The 24,025-nt window shown below is 39.3% G+C and overlaps 1 long non-coding RNA gene and 2 pseudogenes across 1 annotated transcript; 2 read left to right on the top strand and 1 right to left on the bottom strand.

Annotated features, from left to right (window-relative positions):
* The first annotated feature begins 833 nt into the window (after positions 1–833).
* Positions 834–4,185, top strand: LOC126791382 (uncharacterized). Its single transcript, XR_007671814.1, has 4 exons — positions 834–921; positions 1,782–2,185; positions 3,004–3,363; positions 3,604–4,185. It is a non-coding gene; the product is annotated as an uncharacterized LOC126791382 (long non-coding RNA).
* A 2,812-nt stretch (positions 4,186–6,997) lies between these two features.
* Positions 6,998–9,366, bottom strand: LOC126792488 (GDSL esterase/lipase At5g08460-like; annotated as a pseudogene).
* Positions 9,367–14,379: 5,013 nt separating this feature from the next.
* LOC126791328 (receptor protein kinase TMK1-like) lies at positions 14,380–17,792 on the top strand (annotated as a pseudogene).
* The last annotated feature ends 6,233 nt before the right edge of the window (positions 17,793–24,025 follow it).

Below are 24,025 nucleotides of genomic sequence, written 5' to 3' on the forward strand. Positions count from 1 at the left end.
AGAGGATTGTATAAGGTAGGATAGTAGCAGACCACACCGCCAAGGAACCCTTGAGCTCCGGCAAGGTTTTTCTAGTAACCCAATCTGTTTTTCTCCATCCCAATTCAATTCATTCTTATATTATTGACGAATTGAAACTGATTCATTCATCCCCTTTCTCTAATCACCCATCTTCATCAATTCAACTAAATTTTGCAATACCCAAAACCAAAATTCAACTAATTTTCATCAATTCATAAAAGTTTGCTTGAACCTAGATGTAAAAAATCAGGATCCCAATCAAATCTAATGCATTGTTTGAAACATGAAAACGAAGCAACAAGAGCTGATTGACGGAGAAAGGTTTCTACGAATTCTGAAATTGGATCGATTCCGAGTGCTGGTACCTTCTCAGACACATCATCGGTGGTGCACTCTCTCTACCTTGGTCTCATGGCCACCGCCACCCTCATCTCCTAGGCTCTCCACTTCCTCTGTTTCATTGTCCACATTCGTGAAGTCTGCGTTATCTAAGGGAGAGGAAAAGTAGCACCCACGTTAACACGATCTAACGAGCTCAAAATGGAGACACTGCCTTACCTAAGGTCATTTAAGCTTGTGCATATCTTCCCCAAACATACGACCAAGTCATTTGTACTCCTTATTTAAGGTAGTGAAGGCTAACACGGTGAAACAAACGTGCACATAGAGTCATACGACTCATACCTAGGCTAGAAGAACCCTTTTTTTTTTGAAGTATTTTTTAACAACAACTCGGGTCAATTTGTTACACAAGTTAGGAAGGCCCAAATATGGTTGATGAGGTAAATACTACTTCCTCAGCCGTGATGAGAGGACCTGGCAGACCGTCGTTGCTGACTTGCTGAGAAGTGAGAACCAAGGATGGTGCCAAAGGACGACCATTTCAATTTGCTTCTCGTGGTAAGGACCCCAAGCATCGAACTTTTTGCACTCTCTCTTCTCTGTAAGCAAATATTGTCTCTTTCATTCGTATGTATTGTATTCCAAACTGATTCTCTACTGTGTCTGAGATGAAAGGGGCATAAAGGAACAAGCTTTACACTTGCTTCCCCAACACAAATGCCCTGCATCATCTTGTTTGTATAGGATCCGATTTCAGGCTAAAGTAATGGACTTTCGAGTGATTTCCAATGGTTTTCTGTTGATCCATTTCTTATGTTAGCATTAACTTGTTAATGACCGCCATTCTTGTTCAGTTGTTGGCTCATATCTTTAGATGAGAAGGACAAAGCCTTGTTTGAACTCAACTTTGTCTGAGGTTTCTACCAGGCCCTCTCTAGTGTTTCAAATACTTTTGTTTTTCTTTAAAGGTATACAAGCATATAGTGCATAATGTATTAATTAGACAATTGGTTCTGAATGGGCAATACTGAAAAGTACCAGAAATTTAGCATCTTAAATGACACTTGTTTTAGCTGAGTAGGTTTAGGTGCATATGTATATTGAACAAATTAAGATGCTTGTAACTTAGATAAGTGTACATGGTAGTATTAGTTTTGACAGGTTTCCCATCCTCTTGCTGCTTACTTTGGCTTTTCTCCTATCCTTCTGTTTCACTCTCTTCTATTGGTTTCAGTTTGACTGGTTTATCAATCCCATTCCAGGCAGACCATTTTTTTTTTTCGGTTAGTCATGAATGATTTAGACTTAAGGTTAAACGTATTTGTATAGGCATGTTTTAAGTGAGAATTTGTATCCAAATGTGGCTGATTAAATATCCTCCGTATCTCATTCTATATTTCTGCCCCTTTTATCTACAGAGAAGAATGGAGTGTCAGATAACTATCTATCCCGAAAAGAGTTGGCGGCTTCTCAAGCAATGACCTTAAGTCTTCCCTTATAAGCAATGAGGATGAGTTCAGGGTTAGAACATGACTAAAATTAGCACAGTGTGGTTAATGTAGGGTATAGAAGCAAGCTCAAACAAAAAAGCATCAGAGCAAGGCAGTTAGGCAGATGAAGCTTGGAGGGACGTAGAATATTCAGACAAACATGGAGAAGATGGAGTATTGTCTGGTGGAATGTAGAATTTGGAATATTTGCAAGGGTGAAAGAGAAAAGGCGTGGGAAGAATGTAGAGGAGATTGCTGTAGACTATACAACCGGAGATTGTTGGTTTGCTGGACAAATGGAAGATAGGTGGGGTAGTGATAATTTTTATCAGGTATCCTTCTTTCTACTTTATAATAACATTGTGTTATAACATTGCATCATTTACATATAGTACAGAGTATAACAACATTGCATCATTTATATAAAATGTTATCGTGGATTCTTGCCCTAGAAAAAGCCACAACTCTGCTTACTAAGCTGGAAACAACCCAAGTGAACCAAAATTGATAAGTATTTGGATCCAAGATCATCATATTTGTGTCACAAGAATAAATCTATGAAATATGATGTCACAAATACATCACATTTGTGTCAAAACAAAAGTAGGCATGTAGCAACCGACTTCATCAGATCTGTGTCTCAGAACACTGAAAAACCAAGAAATCAATGAAATAGCCAAATAGGAGATATTAACTGTTTATAGGTGGTCAAGAGAGTCAACTCATCAATCTATTATGGGGAGTCTGTTTACATCATATGGGGAATTTCTTCTTGTTATCCAACTGTAGGACTGAACCATGAATCTTCATTGCAGCAGTGGGAATAGAAAGTCTTCTTCTGTGGTAAAAGTGTAAAACCATATTGACATGCATTATCAGAAAGCATGTCTCAGACTAATTCGATGGAATAGACTTTAGTATATCTCCAATACAGTGGAGGGTGAAGGAACTCATATGTGTATTAACCTCACTTAAATCTAGGAGTTTGGTATATCAGATGGATCCTAGGGAATAGGTAATAGAATATCTTCATAGGTGGTGAAGAGACCCAACTCATCCACCCATTCTCCTGAGTTCACTTGCACAGTCTGGGATGTAGTACTTTTATTTTCTCTTTTGTAAAAATGAATCTGGAGGATTTCCATTGCAGAGGCATTATGAGACGGCCAAGTCAGAAAACGGTCATCAGTGGGACTGGAAAGAGGAGCAATCACGTCTTCATCTGACTCCATTTGAATGGTCTCTTGTTTCCAGTCCTTAGCAAGGTCATCATCTGAAGTCCACAACACTGTCTCAGTGGTAAAACCTATCAATGCCAGTTGTCCTTCAAGGTTCAATAGTCGTCCACAAGACTCATCTGAGGGGATCCGAGCTGGTGTTGTAAAGAACCACTCTTTCTCGATATCAAATGACAGAATCAGTTTTGTAGATCGATCCAGCCAGTGAATGCAACCTTTATGCTGCACACACAAGTCTTCCTGCAGACAGACTTGGCCCTTCATGACCAACGGTAAGTTCTCCACTTTAAGTTCTCTCCAGTTTTTTTCATTCACAGTCCAGTGATCACCTTCTCTTACTGTCATTATCTTGAAAGTGCATCCATGGTATCCCTTCCAGTTTAAAGCCAAAACCTTGTACTTATCACTATGAGGGCTGTAGCCAAGGCAGTATGTTGTGGAATTTATGTCAGAGTAGGAAGCATGTTGAGGATGAGGGGTGGGGGGAATGACCAGTGATGTTTTGGTTGCAGGATAAAACAGTGTCACCTGGTCTTGGTGCGAGTTCCATTTGAAGCTCCTAGAGAACAGAATCAAGCCCCTTGCTGATTGCCCCCTGTAATGATCAGTGTAGCCCTCCTCCAGGTGGACCAGCTCACCAGTGAAATTCCGGGTCAAATCAAATACGGCGAGTCTAATTGCCCTGATGGAATCAGCTGCTGCCCTCATTGGCTCGATTGGCACAGAATAAAATGTCTGCTTTGAAGTAGTCCATGTGCTGAAGAGAATGTGTACCGCGTGTCTTCTACTGCTACTCTTTTGTTCGTGTTCTGCTCGGAAGTATTGGGACCGGATTGAATTATAGAACCACCGACTTGCCATCTGGAAGACGAGGAGGGACTCCGATGAGCACTTGAGCATCACATGGTGCAATAAATCGGAAGGTAGAGGTGAATCTATTAAAGCTTCTCTTGTCTCCTCCCCTGTACCTAGAACTTTTGAACTCTAGAAAATAGGAACACAAAGAGAAGCAGTTAGTCCTGTAAATATATATTTTTTTCCTTAAATCTTGTCCAAAATTCTTATACCCTTCAGTTATACTTATACACACTGAATTATCTTATTATCTCATAAACCTTGATTGACAGAAAGCACTATATCCTCCTTTAAAAAAAACACGAGCGCAAGATCATGCAATCTTTTTAACTCATTGGCATAGAAGTAGCCTATCACTTATCACTGTAACTGTCATGTGCCAAATCAAGGTCAACAACTAAATCATAAAGAAACTTCATGCTGAAGAAATAAGTTATGGGTGTCTTCTACATTTGGGGCGTTTAGACCATAGAATGATCAATACCCAGATTGCATTTCAACAAACAAATAAAGAAATGGAAACGGAACAAAGAAAATTACAGAAGTTTACCCAGAAAGATATCCAAAAAGTAAAGAAACAAACAGAAGTTCCACTAAACACATATGTGATTACCAGAGCAAATCATTGAGAAACTTCTTGATTATCAGAGAAAACAGAGCCAGAAAAACAAAGTAATTAAGCAAACCGACCCAGATTTTAGAGAAAACTCGAATAGATAAAATTCGGGTCACATACCATATTTGATGACAGACGAGTACTGGGTACACTCGCAGAGCTTTCTTGATTTGAAGGGGTCAGTTCTTGGAGTCTGCAACTGCTTTCTTGGCCGTCACGGTCGTCGGAGAATCACAAAACGGGTCGGGCTTGGTTTCTTGGCAAAGGGTTTAAGGAGTAATGCTTATGGGGTCTGTGGGTTTAAAGAGCAATGTAGAACAGAGAAGGGTTTCAGGGGTCTTGTTGGTTTCTGGCAGAGAGTTTAAGCTTGATGAAGAGTTTAGCTCTGCGAAGGGTTTAAGCTAAAGCCTAACGGGATTGCATTTGGGGTGAGGAACTGAGGATCATATATACTTTCACTCACTCTCTCATTCTCTTCATGGTTGCCACACGTGCCGGATTTAAATCCCTCTAAACCCGCCGAATACTCATCACCTCACTCAGGTGAGTATCGTTTCAGACTAGAGAGTTATGTGAGTACGGACGGTGGAGCTAAGACGGCGCAATTTTTCCGATTTTTTCTACTAGAAACAGGAAGTGGACCAATTGATTTGATCTAATTAGTTAAATTGTCAAATATACATTGTCACCATATTGGTTAATACTCAAGAATCATGTTTTTGATGAATTCCGCTGACAAGTTGAACCATACGTACTAAATTTTGATCTTCATTGTTGGTTGTAAGTTGTAAACTGGAGTTCTCTTAAGATTAATACTTCAGACATGTTGATGTGGTTACTTAAAGATGAATGCAAATCAATACAAACTCTTTAATTAATTAAATTGCAACTTCATCTAATCATCTTCATCCTCCACTTCAAGTTAGGACAGAGGGCCATGAGTCTGGATTTTGTCTTCCTCCTCCGATGGGGCCTCGATCGGTAGTATTTAGGTTCTTAATTTTTTTTTTCAAAATTTCTGACTGTTTCATTTGTTTGCAGTTTTGAGGCAACTCGTAGATTCGGCAGATGAAGAGGAAGGCAAATGGGGACATAAATGGGGGACTGGAAGGAGTTGCGAGAAAGAGTGAGTGGCATCACTGGCATGTGCCAGTATTAGCTATGACCCCTGATGTTATTCATACAAATGATGAGTGCGTAAAATGTGGTATGAATGGATATGTCTCAAAGCCATTTGAGGAAGAGAATATGTATCAAGCCGTGGCGAAGTTCTTCAACTCTAAATCAGACTCTTAGTTCTCCTTTTGCTTCACTGAAGCTGCAAATTGCATATCTGCAGGCCTCTTATTTGTTCGAGCATCACCAGCACTTTTTCAATTTTGCTGGGGCCTGGCTTCCTCTAGAGAAGAGCACAGTTGATCCTAAGCTGATTTCTAATGCTTGACTGTGCCGGCTTGAGCTGAACGTCATCCCACGGTGGCCGGAATCTCAAATTTTTAAGTTTTTGAGTACCGTGCGGAGATTGCGAGATTCCGGCCAGCGTTGCAGTTCCGGCCGGCACAAACATGAGCGCCGAGAGGAGGGGAGTGTGGCTGTGCTGGTCGGCACCGTCGTTGCACGTTACCGGTGGCCAGAATTACTGAATCCACACGGTGCGGACTGTCCGGACGTCCGCATCTGAGAATTTATGCCCACTTGTGTATGTAGAATCATTAAAATTGAGGGAGAAGGAGCAAGATATGTAAATCATATGTTTTTGCATGCCTTCTTGGAATCTTTTGTTTAGGAAGTGGCTGGTATCAATACCTTTGATTTGTATCATTCTTTTGTAGAACAAATTGAATGTTTAGGAAAGCAATCGTTACGTGAAGATATTTTACAACAAATTCAATGAAAATATTACTGACTCATAGACTCATAGTGTACATTTCCTCTACTGAAGTATTGTATTCATTCTCCATTACCAGTTGAAGATTTTGACTCCAAATCATAGAGAGAGTGTCATTACTAGGCGGCGAAGGCCGTCACATAAACTCTTAGCTTCCATGACTAAAGCAGCTCTGCCAGTGTAACAGTAGCCAAAGCACTTAGCACCTAGGCTGCATGGAATCGGAAGCGGGGACGTGGAAGCGAAGCGTTTGGAAGCGCGGAAGCGTTTTTTTTCAAAATTTCTTGGAAGCGGGGACGTTTCGGAAGCGCGGAATAAAATAATATATAATTAAAGATATTAACATGTATATATAATATTACAAAAACACCATATATATATATGTAATGAATTCACACATCCAGCAACTAAAAGTGTAATTTGGAATTTATCTAGCAACTAAATATGCAGAATGATTAAACTTATATGACTACACAGTAAAAATGGCCACAAACTCCTTTAATCTTCCATATTGCATTTCTGTAATCTATAGATATATAATCCAAAACTACACAGAATATGGAAGCTCTTCATTTAGCTCCCCAATCATATACCTCATGACAAAGTTGAACTCCATTACCATGTTGTTTATCTCCTCAACACATTGTCCATCCTTCACTTTGTACTCACATAAGTAGTGAGGAGCACAACCTATAGGAGGCAGACCCATCACAACCACCTTCCTGACATTAATGATGTACAAGTTCTGTGTGCAGCAGAAAACCAAAAGTAATTAAGACCTTTAAAGCAATCACTTAGATTCAAACTGGGAACTACTAGAAACCATCAATCATCATAGAGTAGGAAATCACCTCACCTTGATTTCCTGCTTCATTGTGGATGCTAGAAACCAATTAAAACTCCAGGGAAAATAGAGATTTTGCACATTGGACTCATAACGCAGGTAGTAATGTATGTAGTCGTTGATTCCAATCGAAATGTAGAGCACTGAATTTGAGATTATATCAAACGCAGCTTGCTGCCCCATACTCAATACAAACTGCTGGTATGTATCTGTAAACTGCTGAATTTGTTGAGACAAGGAAACATGTTGACCCTGAACGAAACAGTACTCTAAGCTATTAACTTCTAGATGTGAAGAGTAGTGAACCACATCAATTCTACTTAAACACCTTCACATTTCGAAAACCATTAACTCCATTGTACCTTTGAATCAAATTCCCAACACAATACAATAATCTTTATAAATAAGTATCTGTAAAATTTGCTGAGACAATGAAACAAGTTGGCTATGAAAGAAAAAGTATAAGCTATGAACCTCTAGATTCCATGGCAATAAAAGGTCATCAATTCTACTCAAGCTCCTTCACAATTTTAAAACCATGAAACACCATTTCACAGTTTAATCACATTTCTACATTGCAATGCTATAATATCAACTCTTGCCTTAAAATTTTACATTACTTGCATAACCAATACGAGTTGAAAGCTTTGTGGTTCACAATTAATAATAAAAAATAAAACTAAAAAGAGAAAGATTAGGCATACCAATTCTGACCCACTGGTGAATATGATTCCAGCAGCAGCAGAAGCAAAGTTCAAACCATGAACTCATGAAGCATATCTTCCAATCTACGAGTCTGCCCAAGAAAGCTGGGCACAAAAGGAAGCCCAAGCCGCAACGCTGATCCAAAATTCAACACAAAAGTTAGTAAACCCTCATAATCCAAAACCCATCTTCATCAAACCCTTCAAAAAACTGACACTCTATTATGCACATAACATGTTCGACGAAAGTCCTTGAGTTATAGGTCCTGGGCAGTTTGGGGTTTGAAGAACCCAGATGATAACAAAGACTAAAGATTTGATTGTAATCAAGAAAAGAAGAGAATACCGAGATAATCGACAGGGATTATGCCGTTGGAGAACCTCCCAGTGGGCTGGTGCGTGTCGATTGTCGAAGTCACGGCCGTAGGGGAGGTGGTCGGCGCGTGCGAAGGTCCCTAGGATGTTGTTGGTGCCGGAGTCGACGGAGGAGTCGCCAATGACGAAGAGGGCCGGGACGAAAGGAGTCTTGGGTGGTGGGGTTTGGTCGATTGGAAGAGGAAGAGGAGGGGGAGGAGAGATGGGGGCATCGGCGGCGGCGATGGGTTCTTGAGAGTACGCCGGAGGATTGGTTACCCAAATTGCTGACAGAAGCTGATTCTGTTTTCCAAACTTACCCAGTTACCCGAGCAACGGTTCTAGAGCCTTGATCGATTTGTAGGTGAAGAACAAACCCTGATTATTAGTCTATTACCCTGACACTGGAATTTAGCCGGATGAAAGTAGTGTTGAGTCTGTTGACACTGGTAAGAGACGGGGAGGCTAGAGGGAACCCACGCTTCCTTCCACCCTATTTGACGCTTCCAATTTGGAAGCTCGCGCTTCCATATCGCTTCCAAACCACCTTTTTCTCGGAATCGCGCTTCCGACCGCTTCCAGCCGCTTCCGGCGCGCTTCCGCTTCGCTTCCGCTTCTGAAGCGCGAAGCGCGACTGCAGGCAAGCTTCCGTGCTTCTTAGCTTAGCACAATGTGGATAAGTAATGTCAATGAATGCTTGACAAAGTGAGAGAAAAAGTTCAGATTCTTTGTTTTCTCTCAGTAGTATCCCTGTTGTTGCATGGTATGTGATCAAATAGTCGGAAACAGCCTTCAGTCCCTGGATCAACTCTTTAGCAAGCTCATGCCTCAGACTTGAGGGGGCACATGGCCGGAGTTCATCATCGCCGCCGACACACCATTAACAAATACAGCCAGAGGTGGATGTTCCATAAGACAATATGGCAGTTCAATAACACCATCACCACCTTCAACACTACTATTTGCTATAGCTGGTACTGGAACCCAACGATGTGAATCCAAAACCTTTAGCATGCTGTACTCACATTGTTTGAGAACATGTTGATAACTGCCTCTTCGAAAATTGGTTGTAGCATCGGCCTAAAATCTAGCCCAATCACCCTACCAAGCACCATTGCGCAATACATGGATTCCTCCAAAATGTTAGATAGCAACACACCGTCACTTATTTCTGGAAGAAGAATTTTGAGAGTCTCAAGGTGTGAGGTTACTTGATCCATAAGACTATTGAGAAGACCATCATCAGTTTCATCGTAATTTACCAACACATATTGATTAGCAATATCAACTAGATGCTTTTTATGACATGTAAAATTTACTCAATCCTCACCGTAAATAGAAGAAAGAAATCTTCAGAGTAAGCCCTCCGAATCTGTTAATCCCCACCTGCAGAACTATTTCCTACACCATCGAATTGGTGCAACAGGATTGTAAACACAAACTCGGTAAGCTTTTCAGTCCGTATGAGTAAACCAACAATAAACATACATCGCATAATATGTCAAATAACATTTAAAGACAAACGTACTCATGTGACACTGGGCAACCCATATGTTACTCAAAATCATTTAAAAACATGGGTACTCATGAGACTCAGGCAACTCATCTGTTACTCCTCATGCAGTACACCGATAGGCACTGGACAACCCATATGGTTACCTAAAATCATGTAAAACATGGGTACTCATGAGACCTAGATACTCATCTGTTACCCGTCATGCAGTACACCGACAGACACTGGGCAACCCATTTGTACCCAATGTCACTAAAAAAATATATGGGTACTCATGAGACCTAGACAACCCATATGTTACCACTCATGCAGTGCACCGGCAGACAGACTAGAGCTCTAACTGAATCGTAACTGTCACCCGGCCAAAGTTTGGTTCCAATACTGCTAACACGTCCGAAGACAGAAAACACATCCGAAGACAGAAAAACACGTCCGAAGACAGAAAATGTTTTAACAAGACTCAATGCTAAAACCACGTACAATAATAATTCACTCATATTATTGTACTACAACAAAGCGACTCTTGTTCAAATAAAATAAATATAATTGCCACAGTATAATTCATTTGGAAATAATAACGTAAAAATATATAATATAGCAACCCATATGTATATGTATCGTATTTACCATTTTATACACATACACAACCCATTATATTATATACATTTCATAGTTCGATCGTTTTAAGAAAACGTAAATATGAGTCACCGCCAAGGATAGACTCGTCATACTGAGATTTACTCACATTCACCATAGTCCATAATCACTAAAACCTTTTTAAAATCATTTATTAAAATAGTGTTTCACTTACCCATGAACCGTAGACGATCAAATTCACGTAATTTAAACCAAAACATATTTTTAAAATAATTTTTATAAAATACTGCTACAACGACTATGGTGACAACTCAAACTAAATTCAATAATTATGATACTACTTTTATCATGATGATAATTGTGAGGTTTACTTACCTTATTTCCCACGTGCAACTTCCACGACACGGAAAGCGATTTCCTCACTCGTTTCATCGGTCACCTAATAACATGATAAAATGCTCAGAAAACGATACGTAAAATATCAGGTGACAATTTTAGTACAGCTAAATGTTGTTCATAAAACACTGTTCACATAACAATGTTCATGTTTACTGTTTACTAAACATTGTTCGGGTTTATTGTTTACAGAGCACTTTTCGCAAATACTGTTCATGAACAATGTTCACAGTACTGTTCATGCGGCGACACTGTTTCCCGACCAGCACCAATGACCACCAAATTTCACCACCACAATCTAACTGACATTCCCAACAACTTTCTAGTTCACCACAAAGTCCAATTCTGGGCCTAAACACTTCAATTTAACAAAACCGAAAAACCCCAATTTAAAACTTAGGATTTTTTTTCTTCGATTCTCCTGGCACACAACGATTTGGGTTAAATCTTTTGGAGGGTTTGTAGTATGGAATGAGACCTTCAAAATGGGACAAGAATCTCACCGATTGATTGTCGGAGGAGGGAGACCCGACGAGTTGAAGTTCGGCGAAATATGCATTTTCGGGGAACGCATCGAGATGGCGCTGCTATCAATTGACAGGGGACGCAACAACATTTCAAATGTGACCGGTGCGCTGCTCTATGGTGGCCGGACGACGGAGATCCGGCGACCCAAAGTTGGCCGCTCGGGGAGAGAATTTTTGGATTTTTTCGGGTGAACAGTACCCATGAACAGTACCGATTGGGATTTCTGATTTTTCTTCCCCTTTTTCTCTTTAATTCCCCTATTTAATACTATTTTCCAAAAATGCCCAAATATCTTTTGATTCGTTACTTCTTCATACGAACTTCGATTTAGGCGTGCCGCATGTCCACGAATTCGTATCGACAAGCTCTACGACTTTCATGTAAGAAATTTTCTAAGAAACCCAATGAGTCAAAGGTCAACTCTTAGACTCGTCAAATTGAACGTTCCCGAACAATTAATTATTTCGAACCATTTCGTTTTCATCCTCGTGAAATAAAATTGGACAATGACCAACTTAATAATATCAGTAAACTCATTGGAAATTAGATATGAATTTTCGGGATATTACACAAGGAGTCGAGAAATGCAATTAAGTAATCTAGTAGTTTTGTGTGTCGATATTGAGGCCAACATTTTGAGTGTGAAATACATCATATACAAAATTATCCAATTGAAAAGAAAAGAAAACTAAAAGGAAAATCAAAGAAAATACGATTTATGTGTGGGTCTTTGAAACTTTCTTAAATTGCGATGAGAAATTACTTTGCCTAACCTTATCTCTATTAATTAGACCAATTCCCCAAAATGAAATTGCCGATCCTCATTTTGTGCGATTGCTGAACGGCAATTGAAACCACTGACATAATATATTTCTCAGATCAAAGATAAAAGGGCCAATTACAACGTATCGGAATTCTCCTATAAACTCTATCAACCACAACGGAAATTGTAAAACCAAATCAACACACTCTAATGTGTTTGTTGAGAGGATAGTGATGCATAACGTGTATAAATCCACTTTATATATCTTATCTTTATTTATTTATTTTCACAAAGATTTGCTAATACTAGACCCAAATATAAAAAAAATTAAAACTTTCGACGACCGGTTGGGTTTAGGAAAGAACCAAAAGAACAAAATCTCACAAGCGAATCGTGGCGGTTTCCTTTCATAATAATGATAATTTTCCAAAACACAAACATTACCAAAATTGTAAACGCGTTCAAGGCACTCAAACCACCCCAATCACCGGAATCAGATCCCCAAGATTTCTCCAATCTCATCTCCTCCTCTCTGGAAGAAGCGGCTTCTTCTCAGATCAAACCCTAGCTAGCTTGTTAGATCACAAACTGCATCCTTTCAGAAGAAAAAAAAAAGAAACAGAACACAAACTACGTAAACCCTAAAACTGATAGGAGCACTTTGTGCGACGTTTTTAACATGTTTTTACCTCAATTTGTACTTTGCTTAGCCCTTATTGTTGTACTATTAAGTCATTGAGTCGTAATAAGAGTCTTGAGCGGTATTGGATGCATTTTTGTGCTTACATGAGTTAAAACACATAATTGGTTTAGAGTCCTAGTTTGACTAGGAATCCTTGTTAGGTTTTGAAACTAATTATCTCTTACTTATGATTTTATTTTCTTATTTTCAGATTGGATTGAAGAGATAATTAAAGAAAAAAAGATGGAGCCAAGTCATGCAACAATTAAATAGAAGATGATCATTAAAGGCATAAAACATGGCATGTTTTAGGGAATAAAACTTTCCATGTTTTATTCATTAAAGCATGGCATGTTTTAGGGAATAAAACTTTCCATGTTTTAGGGATTAAAGCATGGCATGTTTATAGGAAGAAAGAAGCAATTTCAAACCCTCCATCTTTCCTCTATATATACATGGCCTCACCTCTCAAATATCATCACTTCTCATTAGCATTCAAGAGCCAAAACTCTACCAAAACACCACCATAAACTTCCCTCACAAATTAGCCAAGCCGTCCACCCCAAAACCATCATCATCTCCACCGAGTTTCACCATTGAAGACACACCTCCAAGGTTCCTACAACGTGTGATTCTCGCAACTCATCTCCATGGCTTCGTCTATTTGTGTTAATCTACAATTCTTTGTCTATGAAGATTGTAAGTTGTTGTTTATGTGGAAATATTGGTTTTGTATTTGTTTTAAAATTTTCAGATTGTATTTGATATTTTTTTTGAGACTATGCCAAATCTATGTTCTTATAATTAATGAGTTTGTATTTCTATTGTTGTGTTCTAATCATCTTTCTCACATTTTTAGATAATTTTCAGATATGTGCATATGAATTTAGTGGTTGGATGCAATCCCTAAGATTGTGTTTGAGTGCTAGATTCATCAACCATATTGACACAAATCGAATCATGCCCTAAGTAGGTTCGGTTTGTGTTGATTAAAAGTGGTAAAAATTCTGGAAATTTGCATGTGAAACCATGGTGGGTGACGCCACACATGAAACATGTCTCCAACAAAGATTTGGTGCTTAAATGTAATCTTGTTTGATTTCTACTCTAAGTGTTATTGAATTCGATTGCATGCAAATTTAGATTAGGCCCTAAGTCAATCTAAATGTTAATTGAAATCTTGCATGATTAGATGATCCCCTAAGGCTCTAATTGTATTGGTGTCTAAAAAGTATGTAATTGGTCGAATTAGAATGCATGATAGGTTCGAACTTGTAATTATGTGGTGTAATGGTAAATTTGATTTAAGTTTGTTAAAGAGAAGTCGATCATGTAAATAGTAATTTAGGTTTTATTTTAGTAGTTAATAATCAATCTCAAACCCCCCATTATTTGTTAACACTAAAAGTTTAGAGTTCCCTTCAATTCCCCGGAAAGAACGATCCCTGCTTATTCTATACTAACGATGATGTTTTACAGGGTTTATTATAGACGTTTTAACAAAAAACCCTATCCCTTATACCCTAGGCATAGACACGTACGACGTCAATGGGTTTCTGGAGTGTTGTCTTCGTTTTGCTGTCACTGTCACTGTGACTTGTGGTTTGCCAGTCCCAAAAGCTCTGCGAGGACCAGCCAGCCATGGAAGCCATTCTCAAAAACATCCAACCAAAACCACCCACAGATTGGTCTTCTGGCTCCGATTGCTGTACCTGGGGCGAGGTATCGTGCCAAAATGGCAAGGTAACCTCCATCATGATCAAGGAACAAAGCCTCTCCGGCTCTCTCCATCCAGACATCAATAAGCTGACTTCATTGCAGCGTTTACACATTATGCGCAACAATCTCACCGGATCCTTCCCAACCCTCAAAGGCTTGGCTCAGCTTCAGCAGATTTACGCCAACGACAACAACTTTACTTATTTTCCGGCTAATGATTTCTTCTCCGGCCTCGATTCTCTTCAAGAATTCCATGTCGAGAACAACCCCTTCCAGGCGTGGCAGATTCCAGATAGCGTTCAGTTTGCCTCCAAACTTACTTCTTTCACAGCTAGTAGTGCAAACATTTCCGGAAACATCCCGGAATTCCTTGGCACCAACAATATGCCTAGTTTAACTACGTTGCACTTGGCTTATAATAATCTCGAAGGTGAATTTCCTGCCAGTTTTTCCGGTTCCGGGATGGAGACACTATGGCTGAACAACAATTATAAGCTCAATGGCACTATCTCTGTGTTACAGAACATGACCATGTTGACTCAAGTTTGGCTGCATGGTAATCAATTTACGGGTCCTCTACCAGAATTTTCAGAGCTAACCAGCTTAGGGGATTTGAACTTGGGGTCTAACAAGCTCACCGGTATTGTTCCTCCCTCTTTGCAAAACCTCACTTCGCTTCAGAGTGTCAGTTTGTCCAGCAATTTGCTTCAGGGACCTATGCCGAGCTTCACTGGCGGTGCTATTAAACAAGTAGATGTGACATCTAATAACTTTTGCACCAATGATGCTGGTACCAAATGCGATCCTCGGGTGACTATATTGCTCTCCATTGCCAAAGACATGGATTATCCTGCTGTTTTTGCAGAGAATTGGATATGGAATGATCCTTGTTGGAGTAGTACTCATTGGACCGGCGTAACATGTTCGGGAAAAGGTGATGTTACTGTTCTCAATTTTCCCAACATGGGTCTCACTGGTACGATTTCTTCCAGTTTTTCATTGCTTACATCATTGAATAGATTGATACTAAAAGATAATAATCTAACCGGTATTATACCCCAAGAGCTCACAAATCTGCAAACCTTGAAGAAATAGATCTCTCAAACAATAACCTGTATGGTAAAGTACCTAAATTTCGAGAAAATGTGGTGGTGAAGTTGGGAGGAAACCCAGACATAGGTAAGGACCGTCCTAGTGGCCCTGCTAATGGTGGAGGTAGCAAGAAATTCAAGACTGGTGTGATTGTTGGGGTTGTTATGGGAGGTGTAGTTGTTGCACTTCTAGTTGGGTTGCTTACTTTATTTATTCTCAAGAAGAAAAAGAGGCGTTCTGCTAATTTTACAAATTCATTGGTAATTCATCCTGGTCATTCTGGTGATCAAAATGCCGTCAAAATTACTGTTACTAACAGGGTTATTGGCATTGGTAGTGAAAATCGCAGTAACGGACCTTTAGACATTCATGTTGAGGCTGGAAATATGATCATTTCCATCCAAGTTTTGAGGAGTGTGACCAATAACTTCAATGAAGGTAAGATATTGGGAAAAGGTGGTTTTGGAACTGTGTACGAAGGAGAATTGCATGACGGAACAAAAATTGCAGTGAAGAGAATGGAGTCCGGAGTGGTAGCTGAGAAAGGCCTGCATGAGTTTAAGTCTGAGATTGCAGTTCTTACTAAGGTCCGACACCGCAACTTGGTGGGACTTCTTGGATATTGTTTGGATGGGAATGAGAAGCTTCTTGTCTATGAGCACATGCCACAGGGGACTCTTAGTAGACATTTGTTCAACTGGAAAGAAGAAGGATTGGAGCCACTTGATTGGACTAGAAGACTGACGATTGCGCTGGATGTTGGGAGGGGGGTTCAGTACCTTCATAGTTTGGCCAACGAAATCTTCATTCACAGAGACCTTAAACCTTCAAATATTTTACTTGGAGATGATATGCGGGCGAAAGTGGCAGACTTTGGATTGGTTCGTCTTGCTCCAGCAGGGAAAGTGTCTATTGAGACGAGACTGGCAGGAACATTTGGATATTTGGCTCCAGAATATGCAGGTAAAATTCTTGTTAACAGTTATACTCATTATTCTGTATTTTCAAATAGCACATTGCCTCTGTACTGTATGATTGGGAACTCCATAAACACATCTTACTGATTATGCTTAAAGATAATGGCACTGTACATTTTAATAACTTTAATTAGAATTGATCAGAGGGTGGAGATTCTAGGTTTACCGTGAAAATACCAGGACATTCGGACTGAATTGTAAAGTATATTATTCGGGTCAGCCACATGTACGTAGGACTAGTTTTAAATCAGTTGCACCTCAGACAAGCTAAATTTCACTACGGTGTGCACATTTTGAGACAATAACCATTTTGTCTAGCAAAGAATGCACTAGTTTATAATCAAAAGGGAATGTGAAAGGATATAAAGAAGTTGTTCAGATATTTTCCTGTATTGCCGCCTTTGATCATGAACGTCTTCCCCGTTAATCTGTCAATAATAACAATGCAATTCCTATCTTCTGTATGCTAAACAAGTATCTACATCTAGTATTACAAATGCTACAAATTAAACTCCTGCATTTTGTTTTTCATGGTAATCAGTAGTTGTGCGTACAGCTGATAAGTTGTTTGATTTACTTGTTTCATTGTACTGTCATTTACTGATTATTTTACTCTACATTGATGTGGTATCAGCAACTGGACGAATGACGCTCAAGGTAGATGTGTATAGCTTCGGAGTTATATTGATGGAGTTGATCACGGGTAGAAAGGCAATTGACGAAAGCCAGCCTGGGGAGAGTTGTCACCTAGTGATATGGTTTCGCAGAAAGCTCACCAAAAAAGAAGCACTCGGGGAGATTGTAGATCCAACAATTGGTGTCAATGAGGAAACAATTTCTAGTATTTGCACAGTTGCTGAGCTTGCTGGTCATTGCAGCGCAAGGGATCCGTACCAAAGGCCTGACATAGGTCATGCAGTCAATGTACTTTCATCGCTTGTTGAGCAGTGGAAGCCATCTAAACAAGAAGATCTTGATGATATGGATGCAATCAACTTCGATCTGCCGCTACATGAAGCAGTAAAGATGTGGCAGGCTGCTGAGGGTAAAAGCAACATTGATGAATCCTCATCCTCGTCTATCTTTCCTAGTGGGGACGATACTACCCTGACCAGCATTCCTGGTCGACCTTCTGGATTTGCTGAATCTTTTACTTCATCAGATGGGAGGTAAAGACATTGGGAGTTAACCTTACGGCTTGTAGTAATAGTAGAATAAGCTACAATCTTATATATTGAACTGAGTAATTACAAGGTATTTATAGCATTCTAAACTATCAATTATCAAGTATGAAACCAAAGATTTGTTTGTCAATTTATACGGCTAGGGATTTGGTTGGTGAGATTTGGTTGTTGTATGTTGACTCATGCTAATACTCCCCCTCAAGTTGGTGCATACACATCGACCATGCCCAACTTGCTAAGTGAGTCATAAAAAGCCTTTTTAGACACTCCTTTTGTGAGTATATCTGCAAGTTGATCTTCTGAATGAACAAAATGAAAGCTAATGGTCTCAGCATCTAGCTTATCCTTTATAAAGTGACGATCAACCTCCACATGCTTTGTACAATCATGTTGTACAGGATTCTGTGAAATATCAATAGCTGCCTTGTTGTCACAGTACAGCTGCATAGCACACTTAGGCTTAACACCCAAATCTTGTAGTAAATTTCTAAGCCATAACAACTCGCACACTCCCTGAGCCATACCTCTGTATTCTACTTCAGCACTTGATCGAGCTACCACCTTTTGTTTCTTACTCTTCCAAGTAACAAGATTACCCCCAACAAAGGTAAAATACCCTGATGTGGATCTCCGATCTGTAATATTTCCAGCCCAGTCTGCATCTGTGAAACCACAAACCTCAATGATATTGTTGTGTTTAGAAAACATCACTCCTCTCCCTGGAGCTGACTTCAAGTACCTCAAAATCCTCACAACAGCATCCATGTGATCCATACTGGGATTATGCATGAACTGACTCACTACACTTACTGCATATGCAAGATCTGGTCTGGTATGTGATAAATAAATCAGGCGTCCAACTATCCTCTGATAACAAGTCTTGTCAGTAGGCACCTGATCTGGGTACTATGCCAACCGATGGTTCTGCTCAATAGGAGTATCAATTAGAGTGCAATCTAACATACATGTCTCTGTTAGTAGATCAAGGATGTACTTTCTCTGACATAGATAGATACCATCACTTCCCCGGGCTACCTCAATGCCCAAGAAGTACTTGAGTGTTCCTAAGTCTTTCATCTCAAACTCTGTAGCTAGCTGCTTCTGTAATCTATCCATCTCAATAGTATCATTACCAGTAACTACCATATCGTAAACATATATAATTAGGGCTGTTACCTTCCCTTGTTGGTGTCTGAGAAATAATGTGTGGTCTGAATTACTCTGCTTGTAGCCAATTTTCTTCATGAATTGTGAAAATCTTCCAAACCAAGCACGAGGAGACTGTTTAAGACCATACAAAGACTTCTTAATCTGCATACAAAGTTATCTGGAGAAGCTGCCACATATCCAGGAGGAAGATTCATATACACTTCTTCTGTAAGTTCTCCATGAAGGAATGCATTCTTAACATCAAATTGTCTAAGTGACCAGTATAAAGTAGCAGCAAAAGAGAGCAATACCCGAATAGTGTTCATCTTTGCAACATGTGCAAATGTCTCATCATAGTCTATGCCATATGTTTGGGTGAACCCTTTTGCTACTAGGCGTGCTTTATACCGGCTTACTGACCCATCTGGATTATGTTTCACTGTAAACATCCAACGACATCCCACTGCCTTCTTGCCATGTGGTGGAGATACAAGCTCCCAAGTGTTGTTCTTCTGTAATGCTTCCATCTCTTCTTCCATCGCTTTTCTCCATTTTGGATCTCCCAATGCATCCTGCACTTTGTTAGCTATTGATACATCAGAAATTTGATTCACAAATGATTCATATGACTTAAGACAATCTTTTGGTAGATATAAAATTTGCCACAGGATACTTAACTTTAGCCTGAAGGGTAGGTTCATATGTTTTTGTTGGCTGACCTCGAGTAGACCTATTTGGCAAGACATATTGTCTACTATTAGCTTCACTAGTATTAGCCCCAATAGAATGACTAACCTCAGATGAGTGATCTTCTGTACCAGAGGAACGTTGGTCAGGGGTATAAACAACAGTAGGGGAGGCAGGAGGGGCAGTTGTACTCTCAGCTTCTGGTACCTGAATCTCTGGAGTGACTATACCAGAATCATCAGTAATCTCAACCGAACTTGTCACCATATCTCCTGGCTGACTTGTCTCCCCCTTTCCATGATACAGCTCTTCAAAATATGAAATCTCCCCCTGAAAGGCAGTATCAGAAGACGTGAAATAGCTCATGTCCTCAAAGAAAGTAACATCCATAGTGACATAATACTTTCTGGTAGGTGGATGACAGCACTTGTACCCTTTCTGATGCCCTCTGTATCCAACAAACACACATTTAACCGCTCGGGCATCCAACTTAGACCTCTGATGTTTTGGAAGATGGACAAAAGCAACACAACCAAAAACACGGGCGGGAAGATTATGAAAAGAGGGTAAGGAAACATGGGATGCAAACACCTCATATGGAACTTTGCCTTCAAGGACACGAGATGGAAGACGATTAATGAGGTGAGCAGAAGTTATGACAGCATCACCCCAAAGGTATTTAGGCATATGGGCACTAAAGAGAATACACCGAGCCATTTCAAGTAAATGACGATTTTTTCTTTCGGAAACTCCATTCTGCTCAGGTGTGTAAGGACACGTTGTTTGATGAACAATGTCATGTGCGTTAAAGAACTCCTGAAAGACACGATTCACATATTCCCCCCCATTATCAGAACGAAAATTTTTTATTGTGGCATTATATTGTGTTTGGACAGTGGTATAGAAGGCTTGAAAAGCCGAAAAAACCTCATTTTTGGTTTTCAGAAGGACAATCCATGAAAGACGTGTGCAATCATCAATAAATGACACATTACTGCATTCCCGAAACAGTAGACTCTTTGGAGGGTCCCCAAACATCAGAATGAATTAATCCAAAAGGAATGATACTTTTATTAGAAGTACTAGGGGAATAGGTAGACCGATGACTCTTGCCTAAAACACATGTTTCACAACGAAAAACTGACTCATCCACACCAATAAACAAAGTAGGCATGGATTTTTTCATTACACTAAATGAAGGATGCCCCAAGCGACGATGTCATAACCAAACTTCACTTAGCTTATTAGAAGTGGAGAGTAAAGCGATCCGGGACTGTGCCCCTGGTTTCTCTCCCGCATATGTCTGATCCAGATGAAACAATCTGCCCCGTAGATACCCCCGACCAATTAACTCCCCGGTGAGAAGATCCTGAAATATCACATACATGGGAAAAAATGTCACAGAACACTTAGCTTCAGTGTTTAATTGTGGGACCGATATCAAATGATGAGATAAAGCAGGTACATATAACACATTGTGAAGCACCCATTTCTTCTCTCGACATCCATAAAATTTCAGGCCCTTGATGGTTCATATTTTAGGTGAATTTTTGGCAATACATTTTGAGGATGGAAAGGCTCGTGCGCAAAATGATCGTTGACACCCACGGAGCCCTTCCTTCGGATTCTGCATATCTCATTAGCATTCGCTCCGGATTTGTGTCCTACGGCAAGATAGTCGACGAGTATTCGAACCCTATAGCTCTCAACGATTCAGCCGACAATTTAGATATGTTCAAGGTGTTCCCAAAGAGATACACGTACTTAATTTACGTACTGATGTTAATATTAACATAGGAAAATTTTCCTAAAAAAGTACACTACGACACTACGTACGTACTCATTCCAGTCCAGAAGTCCCATTGAAGAGTAAAAATCAATTAAGTGAAGGCTTTGGCCATCAAAAATGTCACAACCCCGAAATTTCGAATAATAAAAATTTGAATTCGAAGTCATGAAAACTCTAAAACAATCTCAAATATATTGAAATCATCATATAATAACAGTGTATCGAAACTGAGTCCATATCACGACTCAGTCGACTTGAATGATACATAACCAGTTTATACCTCAGTATTTATAACCAATGTAAAATGTAAAATTCACTCAATCTTTACCACAAACAGAAGAAAGAAATCTTCAAAGTAAGCCATCTGAATCTGTTAATCCCCGCCTGCAGAACTATTCCTACACCATCGAATTAGTGCACCGGGATTGTAAACACAAATCCGATAAGTTTTTCAGCCCGTATGAGTAAAACAACAATATAACATGCATCGCATACAAAGGAAATATGACATATAACATTTAAAGACAAACGTACTCATGTGACACTGAGCAACCCATCTGTTACCTAATATCATTTAAAAATATGTGTAATCCTGAGACACTGGGCAACCCATCTGTTACTCAAAATCATTTAAAAACATGGGTACTCATGAGACCCATGCAATCCATCTGTTACCCCTTATGCAGTACACCGACAAACACTGGGCAACCCATCTGGTTACCCAAAATCATTTAAAACATGGGTACTCATGAGACCCAGGTACCCATCTATTTCCCCTCATGCAGTACACCGACATACATTGGGCAACCTATAAGTTACCCAATATCACTCAAAAACATGGGTACTCATAAGACTCAGGCAACCAATCGGTTACCCCTCATGCAGTACACATGCAGACATATTAGAGCTCTAATTAAATCGTAACCGACACCCGGCCAATGCTTGGTTCCGCTAACTGCCAACAACATCCGAAGACCATAAAAAGTTTTAACAAGACTCAATGTTAAAACCACGTACAATATAACAATTAACACATGTTTATTATACTACAACCAATCGACTCTTGCACAATAATATAAATATAGTCACCACAATATAATCTCATTTGGAAATAAAAACTGTAACATTATATAATATAACAACCCATATATATGTATCGTATTTAATATTTTTGTATATATACTCAACCTATTATATTATATAGATATCACAGTTGACTCTTTTTAAGAAATCGTAAATACGAGTCACCGTCAAGGATAAACTTGTCATAATGAGATTTACTCACATTCACCATAGTCCATAATCACTAAAACCTTTTAAAATCATTTATTAAAATAACGTTTCACTTACCCATTAACCGTAGATGATCAAGTTCATGTAATTTAAACCAAAACATATTTTTAGAACAATTTTTATAAGCTAGTGATGCAATGACTATGTTAACAACTCAGACTAAATTCAACAATTACAACACTACTTTGATCATGATGATCATTGTGAGGTTTACTCACCTTATTTCATATATGCAACTTCCACGACACCGAGAGTGATTCCCTCACTCGTTTCGTTGGTCACCTAATAACATGATAAAATGCTTAGAAAATGATACGTAAAATCTCAGGTAACGATTCATTACAGCTGAACACTATTAACAAAACTGTTCCTAAAGCATTGTTCATGAAACACTGTTCATGCGCCGCCATTATTTCGGTGACCACCGATGATCACTAAAATTTACCACTGCAATCTAAACAACATTTTCAACAACTTTCTAGTTGACACCAAAGTCTAAATCGAAGCCTAAATAGTCTAATTGACAAAGAACATAAAATCAGTACTATTCACATACCCTAAAAAATGAAATCGTCGATTCTCCTTGTGTGTTTTGAAATAGATAAAACTATTTTAGAGGGTTGATATACATCCTACAAGCTTCAAAACACAAGAAGAATCACCTTGATTGGTTGTCGGAGGAGGGAGTTCTCCTCACTTCTTCAAAAGGAACAGCCGTATTGGTTCTTCATTTATAGGCTTCAAACAACTAGAATCTCTCCCAAACACTAACCCAAATCGGTAGGGGACGAAGAGACGGTTCCAACGCCACCGGTCTCACTCAATTCCGTCGCCGGACGACGGAGATATGACCGAAGAAAGATTCGGCAACAAAGAGGAAAAAATCGTGTGAACAGTCCCGAACTCGGGTGAACAGTGACCGAGCTGATTTTGAGAAGAAAAAAAATTGATTTTCTGATTTTTAATCTCCTCTATTTCCTTTTATACTTTTTCCAAAATTGGAAACCAAACTTTTGTTACTAACAACTTTCACATACGACATCCGATTAAAACGTGCCGCGCGTCTACGAAATCGTATTGACGAACTCTACGACTTTCATGAATGGAGTTTTATGAGATTTCTAACGGATAAAAAGTCAACTTTTGACCCCTCCTAGTAACGTTTCTAAGCATAAATCGCTCGAACACGTTCGTTTTCTCCCTCGTACTATATAATCGGATTACCACTAATTTAAATATTTCCAAACAATAATTCGAAAATAATTATAAATTTCTGGGATATTACAAAAAAGTTCCTAGATGTA

Source organism: Argentina anserina, chromosome 4 (assembly GCF_933775445.1).
Source record: "Argentina anserina chromosome 4, drPotAnse1.1, whole genome shotgun sequence".
Taxonomy (NCBI): Eukaryota; Viridiplantae; Streptophyta; class Magnoliopsida; order Rosales; family Rosaceae; genus Argentina; species Argentina anserina.